The sequence below is a fragment of the Crotalus tigris genome, unplaced genomic scaffold (assembly GCF_016545835.1).
Source record: "Crotalus tigris isolate CLP2741 ecotype Arizona unplaced genomic scaffold, ASM1654583v1 scf7180000017551.9496454, whole genome shotgun sequence".
Taxonomy (NCBI): Eukaryota; Metazoa; Chordata; class Lepidosauria; order Squamata; family Viperidae; genus Crotalus; species Crotalus tigris.
The window spans coordinates 8,945,266-8,965,798 of NW_024096469.1; the positions used below are offsets into that span (position 1 = coordinate 8,945,266).

At 40.3% G+C, this 20,533-nt stretch overlaps 1 long non-coding RNA gene across 1 annotated transcript in view; it reads right to left on the reverse strand.

Annotated features, from left to right (window-relative positions):
- Nucleotides 1-3,945: 3,945 nt before the first annotated feature.
- The window catches only part of LOC120309389, a 42,425-nt gene continuing 25,837 nt past the window's right edge, over nt 3,946-20,533 (reverse strand). Inside the window, exon 2 of the long non-coding RNA XR_005557076.1 lies at nt 3,946-4,458. This is a non-coding gene — a long non-coding RNA (uncharacterized LOC120309389). The remainder of the gene's footprint in view (nt 4,459-20,533) is intronic.

Consider the following 20,533-nt stretch of genomic DNA (forward strand, 5'->3'; position numbering starts at 1 on the left):
TCAATTAGATGGGTTTGGGACATGAAAAATAGTCCTTCCTTGTACCTTAGAGAGATGTCTACCTCCCTGCACCTTCCATAATCCAGCTTTCTTGCTCTGAATTCTTGGCCCATGCAAGAATTAGAAATATCAGAATTCTGGATAAACCCCAAATTGTAAAGTCCAAGAATGTATCTCATAACCTATATCTTCCAGATGTTACTGGAGCCAAATATTGATACTCATATCTGCCTACCTGCCAGCCCATTTCTGATTTTCATGGAAGCAAGATGAGGCTTGACAACCCAACTGCATTCTTCCTAATATGACAGTTTTCCCATCAGCATGGGAATGGAAAATTAAGGTCAGAGGCAACGGATCCCTCCCCCCTCCTTTCCTCAGAGAGTTGAAGGTAATTAGCAAGAAAATATTAAGCAATGATATTACTCATCTTACTTCTCCCTCTAATAAAAAGTTTTCTAGGGTCAAGTAGTCTTTTTTAAAATTCCATAACCATTAATAATAGCAGTGAGCAGAAAGATAGGAATGAGGTTAGAGTGATATAAGAAGACACTGAAAAATCCATTTCCCTTTAATCGTTGGCTAAAGAGGGACTTATTAGATGAACGTATGTAAAAATGACAACATGCTACCTCATAAGGTTACCCCTCATTTGTGTAGTGAATATTTCAGAATGAGGGTATGTCCAGATGGTTTTTTATTGTAAAATCTTATTGCTTCGACCATGACCTTTTAGAAAGAACCTGGACAAAATCATGGAGTTGGGAGGGGCCAGATAGGTGGTTAAGTCCAAATAGTTGAGGAACCCAAATCAAAGCATCACAGATGGCTGGTTGGCCTCTTCTAGAAGCCAGCTAATGAAGGGGGACCCACAACCTCTCTGACTAATTGGTTCTACCATCAAACTGTTAGGACTTTCTTCTAATGTTCAATCAAAATGTGCCTTAAATGGATTGTTCTGTTCTGGAACAAGGGAGAGGAGTTCCTGTCTTTCTTCAATGTTTGTATCCTTTCAGGTATTAGAAGGATGCCATCAAACAGGGCTCCTGCCCTTAGTCATTTTTTCCTCAAGGCTAAAAAACACCCAGTTTCTTCAATTTTCTTTCTTCCTGGGGCTTAATTTCCAGTTCTCTGATCATCTTTCCTTGTCTCTCCCTGAACCTGTTCCAATTTCTCTCAATCCTTCTTAAAGTGTAATGCTCAGAATTAGGCACCCAGTACTCAAGGTGGTGTCTGATGAAAGCAGAAGAGAGTGGCATGATTACTTGCTATGATTTGTAAGTTGCATTTCTATTGATGCAGCCTAAAATTGCATTCGACTTCTTAGCAACCACACCACACTGCTGTTCATATTTATTTTGCAATTAACCGTTTCAAGTTCTTTTCACATCCTACAGTCCTGCCTTTGATTTTTGTTTCTTTTGTGAAGCACTTCTGTTACGATCTGCTCTAGAGACTTTCCAGATCCCACAGTTGGACTGATTGCTCTGTAGTTTTCAGAATCTTCTTTTTAGCTACTCTCTTTTCCTACTAAATTTCTTCCCAACATTTTTTTTCCAAGATACAATCAGTGACAAAGAGCTGAGGACACTAGAAACTTCTTCAAGGAAGCACCCAGAATAGGTATTTAATTCATAACTCTCACAGAACTTTATTGTTTGTTTAGTGTATATGGCTTATCTTCTGCTCCTTATATCCGGCTTATTCCCCTGCACGTTGCCTCAGTAAGTGTCTGAACTGAAGAAAGTTTGCATAAAGTTATAAAAGGGAATCAGGTTTGAATTGTGAAACTATACATTGATTTAAATCTTGGTGCTAAGCGTGACTTGTTTTAACTATGACTTATATAATAATAAAACACAGAGACTCAGGTGGTTAGAACCCTGATTTAGAGGTTAGCAAGCCCATGTTTGAGACCTGAGTGATGCAGGGTTGGGGGGTGAGCTCCTGTCATTCGCTCCAGCTCCTTGATGGGATATGAAAGGAGCCCTCAAAAGCACCCCCTGGACAGTGATATCACCAGGGCTTTTTTTCTCATAGAACGCCCAGAACGGGAGTTCCGGCACCTTTTTTGGAACCTTGTACGGTAGGCAAGTGGGTTGTATGACGTGTGTGAGTTCCGGCACCTTTTTTTTTTTTTTAGAAAAAAAGCAGTGGATGTCACTAACTAATCCTTTCAACCTGGAAGTGCCTAAAAAGGTGCATCTGACATGAACGGGGAATTAATTAATTAAGTAGTTAGTTAGTTAGTTAGTTAGTTAGTTAATTCTCTGGTTAGAGAAGAAAATCTGATACTTCCAGGTTGCTTCAAACTACATTTCCTAACAGCTCCAGCCGATACATAATACCCGGTTTGAGTTATTTGCAGGTGATTTTCCATCAAGATTGCTGCTCTTTAGAATAGTTACATGAATTAAATTTGGTAGCTCCAACATATCAGAACTGTCAATAGCTCCATGGGGAGTGTGTAGCCAAGCCGTAGCGAATGACCATAATGCAAGATACAAATTGCTATCTGAAACAGCTTTTTCTTAAGCTATCACATACCAATAAAAAGGGACCAAGCATAGCATTTTGTTAGTGATCTCATGTACATGAAATAAATCAACTTTGAATAAATAAATAAATAAATTTCCACCACAAAATTAGTTTAATAACTGGAACTGATGCCCTAGAAACCATTTTTCTTCTGTAACCCATGATCTGAGGAAAAACTCATGATACGATTTGTAGGATTCATTTTGTCTGCTCTCTGTGTATGTGTACAACATTTTCTGCATGTGTGTATGAATGAAATAAAGCGAATTGCACACAGGCATGTTGATATCTAGGGGTACAATATATGGATTGTAGAAATCTGGACAACCATTTGATTGGTTGACAGCAAACAAGCATCTCAGGGTTTGTTTGTTTGCGGCTTTCTAACAGCCATCTGGAATTTTGTTGCCCAGGTATGTTTCCACAACTTTTCAGTTTCCCTATCTGCTTGAAATGCAGGATAGGGTGTATCATGCTATATATTTATGTGTGTGTACATCTGTAAATGTTCGTGCTTTGCATGTAGCTGGCTGTATTACAGTACATTCATAAATATTTCAAAACTTTTTCTGTGTCTGCTCCACTATACTTCCTGAAGTGGCAAAATAATCTCAATGAAAAAAATCAACACAGGAAGAAAAGAGCTCTTTAATTCCTGAAGTGTTTCAAAATATCAGGCTGAGAAAGAGAGTTCCATCTGGTCTTGCTTTGCCAAGACAAACACAAAGAGGAGAAATCCGGGAGCAATCATGGGTTAAGCTAGAGTTTCTCAGTCTCAGCAGCTTAAGATGCATAGTCTTCCATTCAGAATATCAGAGTTGGAAGGTGCTTTGGAGGTCTTCTAGTAGTCCAACCCCCTGCTCAGGCAGGAAACCCTAAACCATTTCGGACAAATGGCTGTCCAGTCTCTTCTTAAAAACTTACAGTATTGGAGCATTTACTGCTTCTGGAGGCAGGTTGTTCCACTGATTAATTGTTCTCACTGTCAGGAAATTTCTCCTTAGTTCTAGCTTGCTTCTCTCCTTGATTAGTTTCCATCCATTGCTTCTTGTCCTGCCTTCAGGTGCTTTGGAGAATAGCTTGACTCCTACTCCAGAATACTCCATCCAGAATGCAAGAAGGGAAGGAAGATTGAATTCTGGAAGTTAAACTCCACACATCTTAAAATTGCTGAGGTTGAGAAACAGTGGGCTAAGCCATAGGAACTTATGGGAACTTTGAACAAGATACCTGGCTAAACCTGTGGTAGCCTCTCACCATGCCTTTGTTTTTTTTCTATAAGGCTAGAATTAAATAGGGAAAGAGGAAAAAAGGTCTGCCTCATTCTAAGTGCAGCCCCTAAAATTTTGGAAGTCATCCTTATTAACCTTAATGATAGTGGCAAGAGTGATATTCAAAATACCGGGGGATTTTGGTACCATTTTAATAGGCTTACTTTTGTTCTGAGAAAGTATCTTATATTAAATATAATTCCTTTTTTATGGGACAGTCAAACTGCATACTTTCACTTCTCCTTCTGTTAGTTTCTTAAAGCCTCCACTTCATAACCCTCCCATTATACCATTAAGATTTCTCACAAATCATTTTTGGAGGGTATATTCTCATGGCACTGATTTTTTTCTCTCATTCACAACCCACCGTGGAGCCAGCTTACATTCATATTTAGTAGTTGTTCCAGTTTAAAATTGTGTTTTCCTTCTTCCCATACAAATCGTGGCCTATAAATGATCCACAATGTCTCACTGACAATGGGGTCGATGGAATGGACAGGGGATGACATCTGTTCAATTTGCATCAACCTGATTGGTGTTTTTGTGAAGTACCTGTTGAATGTTCATGGGCTGTAGTTTTCTTTTTCAAAAACAAAAAACAAAATCCAAGACTGGTGCATTCTTGATGGACGTGTCTGTGTACATCTGTCTGTTGAAAAGAAGAAAAAAAAAATGCTCCAGTCATTTCCCCATTTTACCCAAGAAAGCTGAAAGAGTCAAGTGACTAAAGAGTTGTGTGTGTATGTAAGTGAACAGGTTGTGAAAATTGACAAAATACTGTGGTGGGGCAGGGGTTGGCTGAGATTCCCCTTCCCCAAATCCTGTGCATGTCTGCTGCTTTCATCTCCTGATAATTTACTGTATGTTGGATAGGATAAAGATGGAGGATAAAAAAATGCTATAAGACTCATTCTTGGCTTCCTAAAAAATTATTTTGTGCCAGAGCATTTGAGGACAGGGTTTGTGGAAAGACAGAGCCACTTCCTCCATGGGGAGAGATGATGCTAGTCTGTAATAGTGCTAAACCCATGTCTAAAAACAGTGCAATTATTCTAATAATCAGACTTCCTTTGAACGCAGAACGTTTGCGTAGTATCAAAGCAAGTTTTGATAGGGGGCCAAATTGCAGCTCTAGTCATCTGACAAAATCTACCTCCTTTCCAGCCTCAGTCCCATCCCATATTGTTTTTCCAAAACCTGGAGGGTACACACAACCAGGGGAATCCTTATGAATCACTTCTTCTAACCTGTTTTTGTATTATACTTGAAGAAGAGCATGAAGAACTAGGCCAGAGGGGCAGCAACCAAAACCAACCTACTCAAAGCATACTTTTTTTTCCCCAGCATTGTCACTATGACAGTGCTTTGTTTTGTTTTTAAGAATACAATAGTAGCCTATAAGACACCTGTTAAGCTAATCCAATGCTTGGAGACCAAGATAGACAGAATTCATCTTTTGTTTCCAAAACATGTCTCTCCCATATAATCCTCTTAATACAAGCGCATAACTGTTGAAAACTAGTTGGCACTTTTATCACTCAAGCATAGGGTCATTAGGAAGATAGATTCAGTTGCCAGCTAATGTTCTGATTTGCTGTTTAGAGCCATGACATCAGAGACTTTGGCTTTGGCTTCACTGCACAATGCCACAGCCAGAGAGGGTGGCTTTCAATTATCCTCCACATTCTAATCTATTCTGAGGTTAGTACTCAAAGGTAAAGGAGGAGCAAGAGAATCTACTCAGCAGCATCTGGAAAGGAAGCCCAGATGATCTTTCTCCAATCACTCTCGCTGGAATAAAATCTTAAGTATTTTTAAAATCCATAATCTTTGGCAAATGGATAATATTAATTAGGCTGATTGCATTGATTTTATTTGGAGTGCTGTATGTAAGAATGCTTCTTTTCCTTCTATATTCACATTTTTCCTATAACAATGTTTATATCAAAGGCTTCATTGTTTTAAAAGGGGAAATTCTCATTAGAGCTTTTCCCATGTGCAAGATTTCAGTTGCACAGCTTCCCTTTGCGATTTCAGGATTGACAAAAGTTTTGCAAAGTTTGTTGTGTGCAAAGTTTGCAAATCACCCTTTCTATTTTCCTGAGCACTAGACAGAAGGGAGAAGTACTAACAAGAGTTAAGAAATTATCTAGACAGATAGACTAGGTAGGATATGTCAGAAGGTTTAGCCTGATAGATGACAGCCCATTATAATAATGTTTGATTGGAGAACCCTTTGAAGTAGAGGTCTGTGCTACTTGTTGTCTCTTTGTCCACGTCTTAACACATATCTGCCCAGAAAAAGGTGGATTACAAAAATTACAAGTGTCTGAGCACACAGAGAAATAATTTTCTCTAGCTTGTCCTTGAGTAAATGGACATTTTAGGAATGGATATTCATTTATTTGTTTATTTATTTATTTATTTTTCAGGATTAAAAATTACAAAAGCAAAAAATAGAAAAATAAAACGCACACCGTGTTGTGAACAAAACTTGGCATTTTTATATTTACATTTATAGCAGGTAGCCATTTGGTGAATGGATAAGTATTTCCATGACAGTCATTTTGTGAAAAATGCTCACAAATTCTGAATAGCAATAGCACTTGGACTTATATACTGCTCCACAGTGCTTTATAGCATTCTCCGAGCGGTTTACAGAGTCAGCATATGGCCCCCAACAATCTGGGTCCTCATTTTACCGACCTCAGAAAGATGGAAGGCTGGGTCAACCCTGAGCCAGTCAGGACTGAATTGCTGGCTGGGCAGAGTCAGCCTGCAATACTGCATTCTAACCACTGCATCACCACAAACAGCCTCAGCAACCTAAAAAGATAAAGTCATCTCTTAAACTGAAGAATGTTATCTACTGTGGGTAGAATGGATCTGGAGAGAAGCAATATCTCTCTCTCTCTCTCTCTCTCTCTCCCTCCCTCCCTCCCTCCCCCCCTCTCTCTTGCTCGGTCTAGCTCAGAGATGTCCAACCTTGGTAACCTTAAGACCTGTGGACTTCAACTGCTGGCTGGGGAATTCTGGGAATTGAAGTCCACAAGTCTTAAAGTTGTCAAGGTTGGACATCCCTGCTGTAAACTTTAGGTTTTAACAGGGTTTTTGTTTTGTTTTGTTTTCTCTGGCAAGACTAGTGTTTTGCTAGTGAGAAGTGGGTTGATCAAAGTATCTAGTGGTAGAATGGGGAAACACCATCTCTCTGTTTCCTCACCCAAAGTATTGTCCAGTTGTCAATGACATGGAGGTTTCATGATGAGACCTATTGGAGAGATTAAAACATACATGCGCCCAGCATATGTGCATGCATTTTCAGATGTCTCTCATCAAAGAGTGGGGGAGGGTGTTTATCGGGGCAGGAAACTTGCAGTGTGTGAAGGTTTGATTGCTAAGACTGATGGCCAGAGAGCACCCTTGTCTTGCTGAACACATGTCCCAAGGTCCCACCTACATTTACTAAGCCTGTCCCATACCACCCCAGGCTACATAGAGTGATTGTGGCTATTTTTTCCTCAACTGATGACACTTGGTAAGTTGAGAAACAAAATAAGGGAAATTCAGCAATCCTTTTCTTTAATTTGTCCATCATTAAAATAGTAAGGGTAGTATCAGTGATTGGCTGTATTGTTAGAAAAACATGGGGCTCAGCAATTAGGCAGCAAATTTTACTCCAGCATATTTTTCTGCTAGCCAAAGGACAAGTAGACAGGTTTTAATATATATTTGTAGCTGAGACCTGACCCTGGCAGAACCAATACAGAGCAGTAAGAACTTGAAAATCACACGGTGGATGAAGATTCCTGATGGACACTTATGATTGGGCAATGTAAAGAAACAGAACCTCCAAGGTCAAGAGTTCCTTGTTAAAGATCAAGGAGCATTTTTTAAAAGGAACTATGATATAACCCTACTGGGTTGTAGAGGGCCAGGTCAGAGTGTCACTTGTTCCATAGTTGATGTGGATTCTTCTTAGGTTGACCTTTGCACCTGTCCATCTCTAACTAGCTGGCAGGACCAGATGCAAGCAATACTCAAGAGCACCATTTTAGAAGCCAAGAGGGAGATGGGAGAGAGAGAGAAAGAGCACAAACCATAAAGTTCAGCTGGAGGACATATTCAGTGGGGAGCAGTGTATTTCCAGAACACTTGGAGCTGCACCACCAAAATTATGCTCAGTTGACCACCTCTCTTTGCCTTTAAGAAAAAGACTTCATGCATTTGACCTGTACACTTTGCATGGCAGCCTCTATTTATCTATCATCTTCCAATTACATTGCACTATACTCTCCTTGGCTTCACTGGTTGATGATCTTTATTACTGTAGTCTAACATCTTGCAATTACCTGATTCAACAAGGCAGGGATCTGTAAATATATAGCCATGAGGAGGAAAATACTACTTTAAAACTGGAACAGCCAAAGGCAACTTTTTGCCACCATAGCCATAGGATGGCGATAAGACAAAGGGAGGTGTCCAAATGAGATGCAGGAGGAATCAGCTTAGAAGACTCTACTAACTCCAGAGTAAGGTGATGATGGTGATGTTATCCATTCATCTGACTCTTGGCGATTCTATGTGCCAGGCCTCTCCACATCTTACAATCTTGCGCTTCTTCTTTGAGTTTTTCTATGCTCTGGTGGGTGCCAGAGGTCCAGCCACCATATGCTTTGGCAGCCTGCTGCAATGTCTTGATGGGTAGATGTAAACATATAAACCTGATAAAGCTGGTATGCCCTTGAAAGAAGAGGTCTATCTGTAGGTGAAGACCATCTTCCATTCCTAAATTTTAAGAACATAATCTATCTGCACATTCCAAAATATCTATAATAATAGGAAGTGGATAATTAGTTTGATTAATGCAGCCTGAGATGTTTGTTCTTGTTGAGATTGCTCATTACTCAACTAAAATGTAACTAAGACTGCATGATATTCCTGAACCAAACTGTAAATTAGGATATGAGTAGAGTACAATTTCACAACAGCAAGAATACAGATATGGTCTACCACAAGGGATGTTTTTGGCAGAAGGTAGTTTTAGGATCTTGCCAACTCTGATCTCTATAAGCCAGGATAAAAGAAATGTGAGAAAGATTGCCTTGTGGAGTTGCAAGTTAAAGGGAAAATCCTGATTTTTTAAAAGTAATTCAAGAAGAATCAATACAGTGGACCTGTAATGATAGTGGCAGGGACTGGATCACAAGGTCGGCAAAACAAACTCATGGATCACTTCACTTACTTGGGTGGTTTCTATAGTCTAAGGACGTGTCTCACTTGCCTAAACGTAAAGCACAAACATGTGCTGATCTCGCCCACAAAGTTGGTATTATCTTGTTCCCATCATGTGTGAAAAAGGCTTATGAAATATTCCGTTAACTAGCCTGCAACCACAGCCTTTCCTCTCCCAAGGTTTCCTATCCAGAAACAGACAACATCCATAATTTCTCCATTCCTTTCTGTTTTTTCTACCAGCTTCTTCCCATGCTCCCAACATGGCAGAGGAGAGGAAAGCAGTCTTCCAGTATTTCACTGGGGAAAGAAGAGGGGATATGCTTTTATCATTCCACTTTAACACTAATCCTGAAAGATTTATGTATTGTTAGAGGCAACATTTTCCTGTTTTCCTTATTGCTGCATCTAGAAAAGAGTAAGAGATGCCAAACTGGTTTTTTGTTACCTGTCTACTTCAATGGGTTTATCAGTTTCTGATTCTTTTCTAGATGTGGTGAAAGACCTGGTTGTCCAACAGCTCTTTCAAGATCTAACTAATGCTATATCTCTCTGCTGTAGTGCATTCCCATATGCTATTTTATTTCACATTATTTTAACTTGGGAGATTCCCAAATGAGATGTGGGAGGAATCAGCTCAGAGAATCCCAGGTGAACTCCAAAGTAAGACCCTGCTGCAAAGCCTTGATGGGCAGATAGTTTCCCCACTGACTAACGAGGTAAAATAGGGATGGGGATGAATAAGTCTCTTCTCTACAAGGAGTGACATATTCACAAACCAGGGCCTGAGTCATTTGGCAGTGACTCAGAATAGCTGCTCTAGAACAGGTCTGCACAACGTGTACAAGGGAAGTGGCCACACCGATCAATGAAAAAAATATTGTGGACTACAAAGAAATAACTGGCACACCAATCAACTCTTTGGTGATTAGCAGAGACTGTGGAAGTGCTCAGTTGTACAGCAATGGCAAATATTATGACTTTTGGAAAAAAAAATTGGTGAACGGTACAAGGCTGCTTGGCCAGCTGCGTATTATAGAGGCCTACTCTAGGCTAGAGATTGGCACTGGACACAGAAAGCTGCTGGGTTGCAAAAATCCAGAAAAAAAATGACACCAACTCCACCAGACTTCTCTAAATTCCAAGATGGCAGGAACAATTGATGTTTTTGGGGTGGGTGGGGGGATATGTTGGGAATGAATGAGCAGGAACAAAGAATAATTGGAATTTCTCTCAAGAGTAGCAGAAAATTTCAGGAATGGACGTTACACTGTGCCCCTTTTCTTGAGGGGGCTTTTTCCAAGGGTGAAATGCACATAGAACTGAAGGGGGATGGCAGCAAAGTCAGAGGAGGAAACCCAACATGTTGCCTTTAAGAAAGGTACACATCCAAGTCAGGTTCCCCCCATTGAGCAGGGACTTGGAGTAAATGTAGTATTAGCAGGAGAATGGTTGGCAATGAGGGCAGGAGATTCAGAGCCAGCATTGTCTTGGGTTCTTTCAAAGATTGGGTGAATAGCACCATCACTCTATTGTGGAAAGCAAGAAAACATGAGGTTGTAATTAGAGTTCTGGTGTCTTTGAGAAAAAAAAAAATGAAAATGTATGCATGATGTAATCAAATTCAGACATGGTTTCTTGCCAACCTGCTCCAGGTTCCCTAAAAATGCAGAGACCGCTGCCTTGGGTAGCTGTCAGCTTTACTAGTCTGTGCAGGGAGCAAGGAAAAGTAGGAAAACTGCAGATTGAAAGTAAGCACTTCCAAGCAGGAAGGAATTGCAGTGTTTCGTGAGTCTCATTTGCATGATTTACGGGATGGTAAATCTTGGATGGCTGCAAGTTTCTGGAAGGAAAGCTGGTTCCTCCCTTCCCCACCATATCTAATTTACATATGAACTCAAGGGTCCAGGTGAGTGGTAACCTGGAGCTACAGAGGTGATGGTGTGTAAAGACAGAAAGGAGAATGCTTGCAGCTTCTTGATATTCATACCATGAATCACAATCTGAACTTGTTCTGCCTATTCCCACGTGTAGTCTGGACATTCTTCCAAAGCTATTGCATAAAATCAGAATATTCTGATATCTGCACCACTTTAAAAGATGAGATGTTTCCTATGTTTTTTTCGTATATACTAAAAAAAAAAAAGAGAGAGAAATCCTACAGATCATACGGCATTCCCTTTTTCTACATTACAAGACTTCAAAGTATGGTCCAGTAGCTGCAGGCCATAAAACAGTGTTCCTCAACCTTGACAATTTTAAGGCATGTGGACTTCAACTCCCAGAATTCCACCGCCAGCATGCTGGCTGTGGAATTCTGGGAGTTGAAGTCCACATGCCTTAAAATTGTCAAGGTGAGAAACACTGCCATAAAAGGATTGACCATTGTTGTATTCCATGTACTACTATATTAGAGAGCCAGTTTGGTGTAGAGCAGTGGTTCTCAACCTGTGGGTCGGGACCCCATTTGGGGTCAAACGGCCATTTCAAGGGGGTCACCAAACAATGCAGTCCGCCATTTTTTTTCCCCTTTTCCTTAGCTGTGCTACTCCCTTTTATTCTATTTTGAAAGCCAATAGAATAGACTCTCTTGAATAGAGTCTAATTCTATTGGCTTTCAAAAGCCAATAGGAATTGTCCAGGCTGTCTCTGCCCTGCTGAGCCCGCCAAAAGTCCCATTATGCAAACGGTGCTGCACCAGTTGGTTAGTCCTTGACTTACGACCAGTTGAGTAGTCCTCGACTTACAAGCGGTTGGGGGTCGCGGCATTAAAAAGGTTGAGAACCACTGGTGTAGAGGTTAAGGCACCAAGCTAGAAACTGGGAGACCAGGAGCTCTAGTTCCACCTAAAGCGAAAAGGCAGCTTGCTGACCTTGGGTCAGTCCCCCTCTCTCAGCCCTAAGAAGGAGGCAATGGCAGTAAAAAAAAAAAAAAAAAAAACCCTTGCCAAGAAAACTGTAGGGACATATCCAGGCAGTTGCCAAGAGTAAAAACTAAGTCAAACAAAATAATAATACCACCAAAACCTTAAACTATATATAGTATAAGTCAGCCAACTTTGCTTTTTGCTCTAGGTGGTACTAGAGCTCCTGGTCTCCCAGTTTCTGGAGTGGTGCCTTAACCTCTACATCAAACTGGCTCTCTGTAATATAGTAGTACATATATAAAGTGTATATGTTACTTGTACTTAGTGTAAATAGCAGTTCTAGATCACAGATCTCCATATAACTCTGAAGCTTCTATTTGGCAGGCAGATACTACATGGGATCTTAAGCAGATTTTTCTTTCACCCATTGGTTGATTCTTCCAATTGGGATAAAGGCATCAAATCTCAAAGCTCCTGTCTTGTCTGCCACCATACTAAAATCCTGGCCCAGCCACATAGCTCTGTGAGCTATACTCCAGAGATGAGCAACCTATGGCCCATCAAATGAGGCTGGATTACAACTGTCAGAATCCCTTTCCATTGGCCATATTAATTGGAGCTGCATATTTCAGCAACATCTGGCAATTCCATCCATTCTTCACTCCTACTATGATCCCACTCTAGCAATTCCAAATAAGGGCAAAATGGCCACAATAATTTATTGAAAATAGAGACTAAACCAATGGGATTGTCCTTGGCACATGGAAGCACCCAAAACATTAGCAATAAGAAGAAACAGAGATCAAACAAATCAGTTTATGGTTTCATAGCAGCAATTTGTGTGTGCATGCATGTTTTGAGGGTGCAATCTTTTCTGGAGGGACCTGATTGTGTAACTATGAACAAAGCAGAAGAAAAGAAAGATAATAATAAATCAAATACAAAGGAGGGGGAGAAAATCTGAATTGCAAAAAGAGCAAAACTTGAAAGTGAAGCTGTCCTGGCCTAGGTCAGGAATGATCTTCAATGGCAAATTAGAGAGAAGAAGCTCAAGGGCATTCTAGGTAGTTTCATTTGACATGACAGATGCACAGGGTCCCTGCTGAAATATTTTGGCAACATTCTACAGGTCTATCTGGTTGATGTGGTTTCAGTTTTATTTGTGTACTCTCCAAATTCTATGATAACTGACAGCATTATATCTAGAGTTTCATCTCCAGCTCTTGGTTAGTTATGGAAAAGTTTCCACCATCTATCTTGGAATCTACATTTGTATCAGCCTCCTAACTAGGCAAGGAAGATCTTGACCTAGTGGTGTGATCCAGCCGGTTCGCACCACTTCGGCAGAACTGGTAGCTAATTTTTTGTTGCCTAGGCCCAGAATAGACTTCCGGAAGCAACATCCACACAGAGCACCAGTTGTTCACATATTTGAATCCCACCCCTGTCCTGACCTATACCTCACCCCTTACAAAGGATATAGTCTAAAGCACAGGACAAAATATTTTGAGATTCCAAGATCTATTTTCTTTCGATATTGCACTTTCAATATTGCAAGTGCAGTTCCTTTCACCTACACATCTATTCCTGACTCTCCATCCTTAACCCCCTTAATTAGAGCATCTCATTCCGGAAGGCCTACCAAGGCTGTAGCTCTAGTCAGTTTTCTTCATACTTGAAAAGCTAAAAGCTGCTTAGGACTTGAATTGGGCACCACTAGAAATCCTCAAATTGTAGGCAAGATTTGAAAGTTTAAAAAAAAAATACTGAATAAAGTTTTCAAAAGAAATTAATGGGGAAAGTTATAAAATTTCAATTTTATAATATATTTTAAAAATTCAAGACCAGCCAAGATAGCTTGCTGCACCGTTGCTTTACAGAAATATAGAAACAGAAATACAAAATAGAAATACAAGTTAAGATAGGCAAGAAAATGGTAAGTGAACACCTGTCCAGCCTAGACGAGTTCAAATCACCAGGACCAGATGGATTACAACCCAAGGTTCTTAAGAAACTGGCAGATGTGATCTCAGAACCACTGAACTATATTTTTCAAAGATCCTGAAGCACTGGGGAACTATCAGAGGACTGGAAAAGAGCTGATGTAGTTCCCATCCTCAAAAAAAGAAAAAAAAAGGACCCAGGAAATTACAGACCTATCAGCCTGACCTCAATACCTGGGAAGATTCTGGAAAAGATAATCAAACAACAAATCAGCGAACACCTACAGGCAAACAAAGTCATTACTAAAAGCCAACACGGGTTTGTCAAAAACAGATCATGCCGGACAAATCTTATTGCATTCTTTGACCAAGTGACAAAATTAGCGGACCAGAGGAATGCTGTGGATATAATTTATTTGGACTTCAGTAAGGCATTTGACAAAGTAGACCACAACCTACTACTTGAGAAGATAGAAAAATGCGGGTTAGACAGCATCACCACCAGATGGATCCATATCTGGCTGACTGGCCGTACTCAACATGTGGCCCTCAATGGAACCACATCTACAGGGAGGGAAGTGTGTACTGGGATGCCCCAGGGCTCTGTTTTGGGCCCAGTGCTCTTCAACATCTTCATCAACGATCTGGACGAGGGGATAGATGGGGAACTCATCAAATGTGCAGACAACACCAAGCTGGCAGGAATAGCCAACACTCCAGAGGATAGGCTTAGGATACAGGAGGATCTGGACAGACTTGAACACTGGGCGCTAACAAAATGAAATTCAATGGTGAAAAAAATAAGGTTCTACATTTAGGCAAGAAAAACCAAATGTACAGGTATAGTATAGGGGTTACCTTGCTCAATAGTAGTAACTGTGAGAGGGATCTCAGAGTCCTAGTGGACAATCATTTAAATATGAACCAGCAGTGTGCTGCAGCTGCCAAAAAAGCCAACACAGTGCTAGGCTGCATTAACAGAGGGATAGAATCAAGATCACGGGAAGTATTAATACCACTTTACAATGCCTTCGTAAGGCCACACTTGGAATACTGCATCCAGTTTTGGTCACCACGATGTAAAAAAGATGTTGAGACTCTAGAAAGAGTACAGAGAAGAGCAACAAAGATGATTAGGGGACTGGAGGCTAAAACATATAAGGAACAGTTGCTGGAATTGGATATGTCTAGTTTAACGAAGAGAAGGATGAGGGGAGACATGATAGCAGTGTTCCAATATCTCTGGGGCTGCCACAAAGAAGAGGGAGTCAAGTTATTTTCCAAAGCGCCTGAAGGCAGGACAAGAAGCAACGGGTGGAAACTAATCAAGGAGAGAAGCAACCTAGAACTAAGGAGAAACTTCCTGACAGTTAGAACAATTAACCAGTGGAACAACCTGCCTCCAGAAGCGGTGAATGCTCCAACACTGGAATTTTTTAAGAAGAAACTGGACAGCCATTTGTCCGAAATGGTATAGGGTTTCCTGCCTGAGCAGGGGGTTGGACTAGATGACCTCCAAGGTCCCTTCCAACTTTATTATTATTATTATTATCAATCATCGCACAGTCAGCCAGATGTTCAGACTGGATTTGGCATTTTGTCTACCTATCGAGTCCTTACCCAGGACCTGGGATAGGCAGATGTGATGTTTGATGGTATTACAGGTATCGTCGCAGGATGGAAGCAGTTCCTAATAAGGCCGCCTTTTGCAATTGACTAATAGCGAATTTGTCAATGCCAATGGTGTTCAAGTGGTGCTCCAGTTGTTTTGGGATTGCACCCAAGGAGCCTATGACTATTGGTACTACCCTTGCTTGCTTTTGCCACAGTCTTTCTATTTCTATTTGTAGGTCTTTGTATTTTGTTATCTTCTCCAGTTCTTTCTCTTCTATTCTGCTGTCTCCAGGCACTGCCACATCCACTATCCAGACTTTTTTGTCTTTCTTATCGACAATTGTTAAGTCTGGGGTGTTATGTTGCAGGTGCTTGTCTGTTTGAATTCTGAAGTCCCAGAGCAGTTTAATTTTATCATTTTCTATGACTTTCTCTATTTTATGATCCCACCAGTTTTTGCTTACAGGCAAATGATATTTTTTGCAGATCTTCCAATGCACCATTGTTGCTACTTTGTCATGCCGCTGCTTGTAATCAGTTTGTGCAATCTTCTTGCAACAGCTTACCAAGTGGTCCACTGTTTCTTCAGCTTCTTTGCATAGGCGGCACTTACTGTCTGTTGCTGTCTTCTCAATTTTGACTTTGTATGCATTTGTCCTTAAGGCTTGGTCTTGTGCAGCCAGAATTAGTCCCTCGGTCTCTTTCTTCAATTTTCCTGCTCTTAGCCATTGCCAGGTTTTATTATTATCTGCTTTCCCAGCTATTTTTTTAATGTATTGGCCATGTAGTGCTTTGTCTTCCCATGCCTCTATTCTGTTCTTCATTTGGTCTTTCTTGTAGGCCAGTTTGGTCTCTCCAGTAGTTAGTAAGCCTTCCTGATATACTAATTTCAGTGCATCTTCATCATTGTTCTTCAGATATTCTTCCAAAGCCATTTTTTCTTCTTCAACCATCTGATGTACTTGTAGCATTCCACGCCCACCTATTTGCCTTGGTAGATAAAGTCTATCAATGTCACTGCGTGGATGAAGGGCATGATTCATTGTCATTATTTTTCTGGTCTGCCTATCCATTGCTTTTAGTTCTGCTTGAGTCCAGTCCACTATTCCAGCTGTGTACCTAATGACTGGGATTGCCCAGGTGTTGATTGCCTTTATGGTATTTCCTCCATTGAGTTTGGATTTTAAGATCTTCTTCACTCTCTTGATGTATTCACCTCTAATCTTTTTCTTGACTTCAGTGTGCTTGATGTTGTCAGCTTGAAGGATACCCAAGTATTTGTAGTACTCTTCCTCATCCAGACTCTTAATGTTATTTTCGTGGGGCATCTTGATTCCTTCAGTTTTCACTATTTTTCCTTGTTTGATAGTAAGTGTGGCACATTTGTCCAAGCCAAACTCCATTACAATATCTTGGCTATATATACGGACAGTGTTGAGCAGCGATTCTATTTCAGATGATGTTTTTCCATACAGCTTCAGATCATCCATGTAAAGGAGGTGGGATAGTCTAGCAGATGTTTTTGATGTTTGATAGCCATGTCCTGAGTTATTCAGTATTGTTGACAGAGGAAACAGTGCAATAACAAATAGTAATGGTGATAATGAATCTCCTTGAAATATCCCTCTCTTGATATTAACCTCTCCCAGCTTCTCACCATTGATCTGCAACTGTGTCTTCCATTGTGCCATCGATTTTTGCACAAATTTTCTGATGTTTCTACTTACTCCTGTTATTTCTAGGCACTTGATTATCCAATCATGTGGCAGAGAGTCAAATGCCTTTTTGTAGTCAATCCATGCTACATTCAGGTTGGTTTTCCTTCTCTTGCAGTTTTCCAAGATCATTTTGTCTATTAGGAGTTGATCTTTTGTTCCTCTGCTATTGGGGCGGTTTCCTTTCTGCTCAGGTGGAAAGAGATTGTTTTCAACTAGATGCTGTTGTACTGCATCAGCTACCACACCAGTTAGTAATTTGAATGTTGTTGGTAAGCAGGTAATTGGCCTGTAGTTACCTGGTGTTGCCCCTTTTGCTGGATTTTTCATTATTAGGTAGGTTTTCCCAGTTGTTAGCCACTTTTCAATTTCTCCTCCTTGTAGTATATTGTTGAACTGCTTGGCAATGAGTGGGTGTATAACAGTTAGATGTTTCAACCAAAACCCATGCAGTTCATCTTCACCTGGTGCTGACCAATTTTTGATTTTCTTTGCTCTTTTTTCTACCATTTTTGTTGTTATTACTAGTTCTTTCATTTCAACTTCTGTTTTATTTGCATCCACCTCTTTTAACCAAGCCGCATCCTTGTTGTATTTCTTTGGGTTATCCCATATCTGCTTCCAGAACTGCACTGTTTCTTCCTTGTCAGGTACTGACTGATTCCTTGCAGTTTCTCCATTGATGGATTGGTAGAAACGTTTCTGATTGGATTGAAATTGGAGGTTCTGCCTATAGTTTGCAATTCGAGCTTCATATCTACTGATTTTCCTGGCTATAGCTGTTATTTGTTGCTTTATTATTTCCAGTGCTTCCTTGATCTTCCTTGTTTCTAAGTGGTATTTCTTGATTAGGTATTCTTTGGTCTTCTTGTTCTTCAGCTTCTTTTCTTTCATCTGTTCTAGCTTGCTTATTATTATTATTATTATTATCGATCATCGCACAGTCAGCCAGATGTTCAGACTGGATTTGGCATTTTGTCTACCTATCGAGTCCTTACCCAGGACCTGGGATAGGCAGATGTGGATGTTTGATGGTATTACAGATATCGTCGCAGGATGGAAGCAGTTCCTAATAAGGCTGCCTTTTGCAATTGACTAATAGCGAATTTGTCAATGCCAATGGTGTTCAAGTGGCGCTCCAGTTGTTTTGGGATTGCACCCAAGGAGCCTATGACTATTGGTACTACCCTTGCTTGCTTTTGCCACAGTCTTTCTATTTCTATTTGTAGGTCTTTGTATTTTGTTATCTTCTCCAGTTCTTTCTCTTCTATTCTGCTATCTCCAGGCACTGCCACATCCACTATCCAGACTTTTTTGTCTTTCTTATCGACAATTGTTAAGTCTGGGGTGTTATGTTGCAGGTGCTTGTCTGTTTGAATTCTGAAGTCCCAGAGCAGTTTAATTTTATCATTTTCTATGACTTTCTCTATTTTATGATCCCACCAGTTTTTGCTTACAGGCAAATGATATTTTTTGCAGATCTTCCAATGCACCATTGTTGCTACTTTGTCATGCCGCTGCTTGTAATCAGTCTGTGCAATCTTCTTGCAACAGCTTACCAAGTGGTCCACTGTTTCTTCAGCTTCTTTGCATAGGCGGCACTTACTGTCTGTTGCTGTCTTCTCAATTTTGACTTTGTATGCATTTGTCCTTAAGGCTTGGTCTTGTGCAGCCAGAATTAGTCCCTCGGTCTCTTTCTTCAATTTTCCTGCTCTTAGCCATTGCCAGGTTTTATTGTTATCTGCTTTCCCAGCTATTTTTTTCATGTATTGGCCATGTAGTGCTTTGTCTTCCCATGCCTCTATTCTGTTCTTCATTTGGTCTTTCTTGTAGGCCAGTTTGGTCTCTCCAGTAGTTAGTAAGCCTTCCTGATATACTAATTTCAGTGCATCTTCATCATTGTTCTTCAGATATTCTTCCAAAGCCATTTTTTCTTCTTCAACCATCTGATGTACTTGTAGCATTCCACGCCCACCTATTTGCCTTGGTAGATAAAGTCTATCAATGTCACTGCGTGGATGAAGGGCATGATTCATTGTCATTATTTTTCTGGTCTGCCTATCCATTGCTTTTAGTTCTGCTTGAGTCCAGTCCACTATTCCAGCTGTGTACCTAATGACTGGGATTGCCCAGGTGTTGATTGCCTTTATGGTATTTCCTCCATTGAGTTTGGATTTTAAGATCTTCTTCACTCTCTTGATGTATTCACCTCTAATCTTTTTCTTGACTTCAGTGTGCTTGATGTTGTCAGCTTGAAGGATACCCAAGTATTTGTAGTACTCTTCCTCATCCAGACTCTTAATGTTATTTTCGTGGGGCATCTTGATTCCTTCAGTTTTCACTATTTTTCCTTGTTTGATAGTAAGTGTGGCACATTTGTCCAAGCCAAACTCCATTACAATATCTTGGCTATATATACGGACAGTGTTGAGCAGCGATTCTATTTCAGATGATGTTTTTCCATACAGCTTCAGATCATCCATATAAAGGAGGTGGGATAGTCTGGCAGATGTTTTTGATGTTTGATAGCCATGTCCTGAGTTATTCAGTATTGTTGACAGAGGAAACAGTGCAATAACAAATAGTAATGGTGATAATGAATCTCCTTGAAATATTCCTCTCTTGATATTAACCTCTCCCAGCCTCTCACCATTGATCTGCAACTGTGTCTTCCATTGTGCCATCGATCTTTGCACAAATTTTCTGATGTTTCTACTGACTCCTGTTATTTCTAGGCACTTTATTATCCAATCATGTGGCAGAGAGTCAAATGCCTTTTTGTAGTCAATCCATGCCACATTCAGGTTGGTCTTCCTTCTCTTGCAGTTTTCCAAGATCATTTTGTCTATTAGGAGTTGATCTTTTGTTCCTCTGCTATTGGGGCGGTTTCCTTTCTGCTCAGGTGGAAAGAGATTGTTTTCAACTAGATGCTGTTGCACTGCATCAGCTACTACACCAGTTAGTAATTTGAAAGTTGTTGGTAAGCAGGTAATTGGCCTGTAGTTACCTGGTGTTGCCCCTTTTGCTGGATTTTTCATTATTAGGTAGGTTTTCCCAGTTGTTAGCCACTTTTCAATTTCTCCTCCTTGTAGTATATTGTTGAACTGTTTGGCAATGAGTGGGTGTATAACAGTTAGATGTTTCAACCAAAACCCATGCAGTTCATCTTCACCTGGTGCTGACCAATTTTTGATTTTCTTTGCTCTTTTTTCTACCATTTTTGTTGTTATTACTAGTTCTTTCATTTCAACTTCTGTTTTATTTGCATCCACCTCTTTTAACCAAGCCGCATCCTTGTTGTATTTCTTTGGGTTATCCCATATCTGCTTCCAGAACTGCACTGTTTCTTCCTTG